Genomic DNA, 8,147 nt, shown 5'->3' on the forward strand with positions numbered 1-8,147 from the left:
GCTGGAGGAGGGGGGCGGGTCGGGAGCCCATGTGGAGGGGCTGGGAAGGGGCTGGCGGGGGCGGAGCCAGCCCCGGGAGGAATCCATGAGTCACTCCGCCATCCTCGCCGCGGCCCCACCCCCTCCCCCCAGCGCAGTCGGATCTTATTGGAACAGGCGGCGCTGGTCGGATTGTGATGTCAGAGGGAGGAAGCGTTCGCCAAGGCCAGCCTCGTCTCAAGACGAAGCAGCAGCAGCCGCGCTGCAGCAGCACTGCAAGGTTAGTCAAGCAGGTGAAAGGATGCTGCTGCTGTCATCCAGCCAGGTAAGGTGCACTTGGGTACCGCTCCAGGCTCCGTTGGCGGCAGCAGCAGCAGCAGCAGCTTGCTGACAGCCAAGGCTGGAGATTCAAGGTAAACGCCAAGCACGCCAGCTCTGTTCCTTAAGGAGGAGCCTCGTCCTGAGTAAGGCTAGATTCCAGGGAGTGTGGGGGAAGGCTGCTTCGCATAAGGATAGGCAAGGGGGAGAAGCGTCAACCCCGACATTTGTGCCTTCCGCTCTTTGAAGCATGTTTCTTTGGAAGGAAACCCCGCTGCGCTCAATAGGATTGACTTCCAAGGAAATGTAGTTAGGATCGAGCCGCCCAGCAGGTGTGTAACATGCAAGAATTCAATAGGTGCAGCTTAAGCACATCAGGAGAGCCATGCTAGTCCAGCGTTCTGTTCACACTGTGATCAACCCACAAGTAGGATGTGAGTGTAACAGCACCCTCAGCAACTTGTAAACAGAGGCGTACAGAGCTTATCCCAGCATGGTGGTGTAGCCATGGGGAGAGCTGCACCTGTCTAATTTCTACCTACCTCACAACTGTTAAAGTTGAAATGTCCCGGGGGGTTGGGGGAGAAGGTGCCAGTCATGATTAAGGTAAGTGTGGTGCAGTGGCTGACATACCCTCATTCCATCATTGCAACATTGTAATGGTTCAATTTAGAGGTTACTTTCCTAACAACCAGGTTCTGATGGTCGGTAGACAATCTGAGCCAGGACTGGGAGTACAGACTGTTCTAGATGGTTGTATTTCCTCTGAAGGATCAGGTCCATGGCTTGCAAGCACTTCCAGTTCCAGCATTGCTTCTGCTGTGGCCAGGAGTGCCTTTATCCAGCTTTGGCTAGTAAACCAACTGCACGTCTTCCTGGAGAAGATGGTTCTGGCCACAGTGATCCATGCCTTAATCACTTCCCATTTAGATTACTGCAATACACTCTCTGTGTCTTGAAGAATGTTTGGAAACTTCAGCTGGTGGAGAATGCTTTAGCCAGATTGCTTTCTTATATGTTCTTTGGAGACCACATTACCAGGGCTGGCGCTATCATTAGGCCAACTAGGCAGCTGCCTAGGGCGCAGACCTCAGAGGAGCGCAGTACTGTCCTTTAAGGGTCACAGTTTTATACAAATTAGCTGTTTTAAGAAGAAGAAAACATAATAAAAGGAAAATATAATAGTTCAGAAACTCTTCTTGAACAGCTGAATCAAAGTTGGCCAAAAATAAAATAAAAAAGGGGGGGTGCAAGTAGCTTACCTTGCCTAGGGGGCATAATAGCCTGGCACCAGCCCTGCACATTACTCCAGTCTTAGATTGATTACACTGAACACAATAAAAGAAGAGTCATGCTGGATCAGACAAAAGCCATATCTAGTCCAGTATTCTGTCCAACAGTGGCCATCCAAACATTTTTTGAGAAGCAGGGCATGAATGCAGTGGCACTAACCTCAGCAATGGATAGGCCTCTTTCATTGGCTTCCAATTTGTTTCTAGGCCCAGTTCAAGGCTCTAAATGGTTTTGGATCAAGACCACTGAAAGTCAGCCTCTTATATGAACCTGCCTGGAGTTTGCAGTCATCATCAGATACTCTATTGCATGTTCTGCCATCAAGAGAAACTAGATTGATGGGGAAACTGGATAAGTCGTTTTCTGCAACAGCATCTTGACAGAATAGAATTCTCTCCCTACTAGGATGGGAAGCTGCCTTATACTGAGTCAGACCGTTGGTCCATCTAGCCCAGTATTGTCAACAGCTCTCCAGGGTTTTAGAAAACCATCACCTGCAGGAGAGGGAAACCCATTGCCAGGGGAGAAGACAGTGCTTGCTGCTACCGGTCTGTATCATTGCTGCTACTGCCATCACTATTGCTCTTCCCTGTGGACTTTCTGCCTGACAGACTGCCACTCCCTGCAGGACTGGGGTCCCAGATACTAAGCCAGCTGCTTGGACAATTTCCACTGTCCTTCCTCCCTTCCTGGGAGGGATATATAAACTGGCTGGCTGAGAGGGCCTAGGAGAACCATCACCTGTAGGAGAGGGATGTTTTTGTGGTTTTAAATTTTGGTATGTTGTTTTTATCCTATGTAAACTGCCCAGAGAGCCTTGGCTATGGGGTGGTATATAAATGTTATAAATAATAATAATAGGGGAGAGATTTTCCAATCCTACTAAAGATGCTGGGGATTGAACCTTCTGTATGCAAAGCAGGTGCTCTATCATTGAGCCACAGCCCCTGTTAACTTTTTGCTGTGCTGAGTGCTGGCTTTCCTCTCTCCGTCCAGTATGACATCTCAACTTCCTATCTGCCAACCAACACTCAAGCTGTTAGCCCCATCACTGCTGATAGTGGTGCATGGTATGGCCTAGTGGATCTAATGGGAAGTAGGCTATGGGGTGAAGGCTATGGGTACCAAGCTGTTAACCCCAGCACTGTTGACTTTCCCTCAGCTGATTTCTCTCAGGAGTGAGGTGGCAACTTTGACTTGGCCTGTATACTAACTCACATGTCCGAGCACTCAGGCTGTTGATTGCTAAGTCCCAGAGCCCTGTGGTTCAACAGTGACGTGTGCATCCCAATGGGCTCCTGCTTTTCATCGCTTTCCACACATGTGCTGGTCCTTTGCCCAAGGTACATTGTGGTTTGAAAGACGGCTGGTGTTATGGTTGGAAAAATGATTTCCCAGCCTCTGTACATTGTGTTCAACCATAACTCATGAACCACTGTAGGTTTTCTCACTGATAAAAGCATTGGGTGCATGCTGACAGTACACCTGACAACCATTCATTCTATACCTCAAAACACCTTTGACAAATTTTCTGTTGTATGTAACTCCTCAGATGTTCAGAACCATCTCTGTTTTATTAAACATACACACACACACACTTCACAAATCGGTAAGTAAAATGACATAAATCAACACATGGAGCCATATCCAGGTCTTGAGACAGCTCCATATGTTAATTTTTGCTTAATTTTACATTGTATTGTGTGATATTTATACCACATTTTTATATGTACATGTTAAAAACATTAGCATGACATGGCTCCAAGCATCTGAAAGGTTACATATGCGAAGGCAGCTTTCAGCAGCCCTAGAAAAGCTCAAGGGCAGTTTCATTGCTGAGTTAAATAGTCTCGGAATTGGAGTAATTATTTACTGACAATCTAAAAAAAACCAAATGGGGATGAGATATCTCTCTAATGGTATTGATTCAGTGGCTACTAGTTCTGATGGCTATGTGCTACCTCCAGTATCAGAAGTAGTATGCCTATGTACACCAGTTGCTGGGGAACATGGGTGGGAGAGTGCTGTTGCACTCATGTGGGTTTCCTGTGGGCAGCTGGTTGGCCACTGTGTGAACAGAACGCTGGACTAGATTGACCCTTGGTTTGATCCAGCACGACTTTTCTTTATATATTTATTACATTTCTATACTGCCCAATAGCCAAAGCTCTTAAGTTCTTTTATTCTGTGTCCTTTTTTGTCCTCTATTTTGGCAATGTGTAAGTGGCTCCCCTATCTAGAACCCTTCTATTGTTATTATTATTTATTTATTTATTTATATAGCACCATCAATGTACATGGTGCTGTACAGGCTAAAACAGTAAATAGCAAGACCCTGCCGCATAGGCTTACATTCTAATAAAATCATAATAAAACAATAAGGAGGGGAAGAGAATGCAAACAGGCACAGGGTAGGGTAAACCGGCACTGGGTAGGGTAAAACTAACAGTATAAAGTCAGAACAAAATCAAGTTTTAAAAGGTTTAGGAAAAAGAAAAGTTTTTAGCTGAGCTTTAAAAGCTGCGGTTGAACTTGTAGTTCTCAAATGTTCTGGAAGAGCGTTCCAGGCATAAGGGGCAGCAGAAGAAAATGGACGAAGCCAAGCAAGGGAAGTAGAGACCCTTGGGCAGGCAAGAAACATGGCATCAGAGGAGCGAAGAGCACGAGCGGGGCAATAGTGTGAGATGAGAGAGGAGAGATAGGAAGGAGCTAGACAGTGAAAAGCTTTGTAGGTCAACAGGAGAAGTTTATATTGGATTCTGAAGTGAATTGGAAGCCAATGAAGAGATTTCAGCAGTGGAGTAACATGGTCAGAGCGGCGAGCCAAGAAGATGATCTTAGCAGCAGAGTGGTGAACTTCTCTTAGGCATGTTAGTTTTTTGAATGGAGGAGCATTAAACTCATGTGAGCACCACCTGTACTCCGATAGTGGTTCAGTCAAGAATCAGGTTCATCTCCTTCACTGCTTGTTTAAACTAGACCTTAGTAAAGCATAGCCAAAAACACCTTTAGGTGAGTAAACTTTGAAGGGAGAGGCTCATTTAAATTTGAGTCATTTACTTTTCAATTGTGCTAATTTGTAACAGGGAAGAAAATACTTCTTCCATAAACAACCAGCTAACTAATTCAAACTAATTTGGGTAGCTGAATAAGGGCCATAGAGCTTCAGGGAGTGATTTTCCTTTTCTGATGAAGTTGAATGACTAATTATTTTAATCAGAATGGCTATAATTGTCCTAGCTTCTTTGTGGGACTCAGTTTAGCCTAATTGCCTTGTTGGTTACAGTTTGAAGTGCTAATATCTCCCAGTTGCTGGTCACTAGTGGCTATCATCCAAAATCTTCATGTCCTTCACAAAGGCAGGCAGGAAATTGTCCTGTCACTTACTGGCAGAGGTGATAATAGGCTGGGCTCAGAGTCATTCTGATGTTTTAGCTGAAGAGACTGAGTGGCAGAAATACTGAGTGGTGATTTCTTTCTGGAAGAGAATGAAATCCTCCCTTGTTTGGGGTTATCAAAGCTGTCAGGTGTACTTTGGACTTCGGTTTCTCGGTTGCTGAAGGCGAACCAGGAGCTAAGATGGAATCATTATAGGGATGTATATATATTGTTTTTAAAGCCATTGGCCTAATTTGTGTATTTATTACTGTATTTGATATTGTTTGTGCTACTGCCATGTTTGATTTGGGAGCGATTATGTCTTGAGTTGCTGGTGATAGAGTAGCCTTCTCCATTCTGATAAGTGTGCAAGACTAATTCCACAAAGTATGCATTGGTGTAGACTGGATTTTGAATGAAGTCAAAAAGTATCCGATACACAATCAATTTTACCATCTTCAGTTTGCACGATATGCATAGTAGAGATGGGTGATGGTGAGACCATTGGGGACCATGTGTTCTGCACTGTGGGATTCATTGTTGACATGAAAGTAAAGATATCTGTGTTTCCCCCTTTCCACTCTAATGGCAATACAGCGTTGTAATGGAACCAGGGCTCACAGGGATGCAACACTGGCCCTTTTTTTATTAGCAGGGGTACTTGGGTCACCTGCCAGCCCCCGTGGAATTCCATGTTCCTTCTGAGCTTAGCTGCAATCCTCACAGTAGCTGGGAGGAAGTGAATGTTATGAGCAACAATATGTTATCTGTTCTAATGCAAAATATTTTGGGGTGGCCTGGTCTTGAATGGGCAGTTAGCTTCACTGCTCCTGGTGGAAGTGAAAACTGTTAGATTGGATTTGTTGATATGGATCAATGCAGCTGCCTGCATTTTTCAACTCTACTTGGGGGTATGGCTGTGGCAACTGTAATGATGAGTGCCTGCACTTCAGAAATTTCCACCATGCCACTGTAAAGCAGTGTTCCTAGAATACAGATAAATTATCACATGCAACTTGCATGCAAATTTGTGTCTTCATTTGCCCTCATTTTAAGGAGAGGTGTGATGCATCTCTTTTCTTTTTATACTGTATGAATGTCTACGGTAGAATTCAGTGGGGCATACTTCTGGGTAGACATGCACAGAATTGTGCTGTAAACCACACAGTTGCAGCACACTTCACGCATTACAATAAACTTATATTTCCCTACAGAGATCATTTTAAAAGAGCACCGTGTGAAAAGAGCAAACCTCACTTTGCAGATAAGTTTATTGATGTTCAGAATGTGAGACCACAACAAGGATTTCAGTCCTGATGGGGGGGGGGGGGGAAGATGCACATTGAGTTGCCCTGTGCCTTGCCCATTCCCTTCTTCAGAAGTTTACAGTTAGAATCACTGAAGGAAAAAGTTGTGATAATAAATTAACCCCTTGGTCATCATTATCATTAGAAGACTTTCAATTATGTCTTCAAAAATTGACTTCACCCTAAATTGGCATCTCCACTGTTCAGCACATGTGTACAAATGTACAACAATTGGAGGAGGAGGGAGCCTGTGACCCTCCGAATGTTGCTGAACTCCAACTCCCATCAGCCTCAGCCAGCATGGCCAGTAGTCAGGAATGATGGGAGTTGTAGTCTAGCAACATTTGAAGGGCTACGAGTTCCCCAGCCTTCAACCATGCAATCACTTACAGCAGGCCTACTCAACCTGGTGCCATCCAGTTGTGTCGAATAGAGGGGAATCAGTACCTCGCGCGATTTGGAAGCTGTACTTCCAAATCTATTCATGCAGCCCAGCCACATCACATTTTGGCTCATATTCAGCTTGGGATTGTTGTAGATCACAAGCTGAATGAGCCAAAAGTGTTATATGGTTGCAAAAAAAGAAAATGCTATTTTGGGCGGCATTAATAGAAGTGTAGTTTCAAATCGCACAAGGTACTGGTTCCCTTCTATTTGGCACTGGTTAGGTTTCATCTTGAGTATTGCGTCCAGTTCTGGGCACCACACTTCAAAAAAGATGCAGACAAGCTGGAACGTGTTCAGAGGAGGGCAACGAGGATGATCAACGGTCTGGAAACAAAGCCATATGAGGAGAGACTGAAAGAATTGGGCATGTTTAGCCTGGATAAGAGAAGATTGAGGGGAGACATGATAGCACTCTTCAAATACTTGAAAAGTTGTCACACAGAGGAGGGCCAGGATCTCTTCTCAATCCTCCCAGAGTGCAGGATTCGGAATAATGGGCTCAAGGTGCAGGAAGCCAGATTCCAGCTGAACACCAGGAAAAACTTCCTGACTGTTAGAGCAGTATGACAATGGAACCAATGACCTAGGGAGGTCGTAGGCTCTCCCACACTAGAGGCATTCAAGAGGCAGCCAAACAACCATCTGTCAGGGATGCTTTGAGGTGGATTCCTGCATTGAGCAGGGGGTTAGACTCGATGGCCTAATAGGCCCCTTGCAACTCTACTATTCTATGATTCCTTGATTCTATGACTGCAACTCCCAGAATTCCCAGCCAGCATGGCCAATGGCTGGGAATTATGGGTGTTGTAGTTCAACACATCTGGAGGGTGCTAGGTTGGGAAGGCTGACTTACAGGCTAGCAATGTTAATTGAAAACATTACCAGATCAGAATGTGGGTTTTAAATAGGGACTTTGTAGTATACCTCTTAAGTTTGAGGCACTGCTATCCTAGCACATTTCCAATTCAAGGGTCCCCAGGAAATATAGCGCTGTGAAAGCCAAGCTCTATTGTCACCACCTTCACAAGACTATTTTTCCCAAAGCCCTTTGGGTGAAATCCATATTGTTAGGGTAAAGTAAATATTTTTCAAACAGTTTAAATATGTAATGTAGATGTGATTTTACTTCACTACCTGCAGTAGCCAAGGCAGAAAGCCTACATACATCAGTTGCTGGGGAATGTGGGCAGTAGGGTGCTGTTACCTGTTTATTTCTGGTTGGCCACTGTGTGAACAGAGTGCTGGACTAGATAGATACCGGGGGGAGGGGAGTCCTACAACTCCCAGAATGCCTCATCTAGCCATGCTGGCTCAGGCATTATGGAAATTGTAGGATTTTTTTCTGTCAAAACATGCATAGGATTTCACCCTCAAAGTTGTTTTTCTCACCTTCCTTCATTAGCTTTCAATTCAATATCTAGCCTG

The sequence above is a fragment of the Elgaria multicarinata genome, chromosome 1, assembly GCF_023053635.1.
Source record: "Elgaria multicarinata webbii isolate HBS135686 ecotype San Diego chromosome 1, rElgMul1.1.pri, whole genome shotgun sequence".
Lineage (NCBI taxonomy): Eukaryota > Metazoa > Chordata > Lepidosauria > Squamata > Anguidae > Elgaria > Elgaria multicarinata.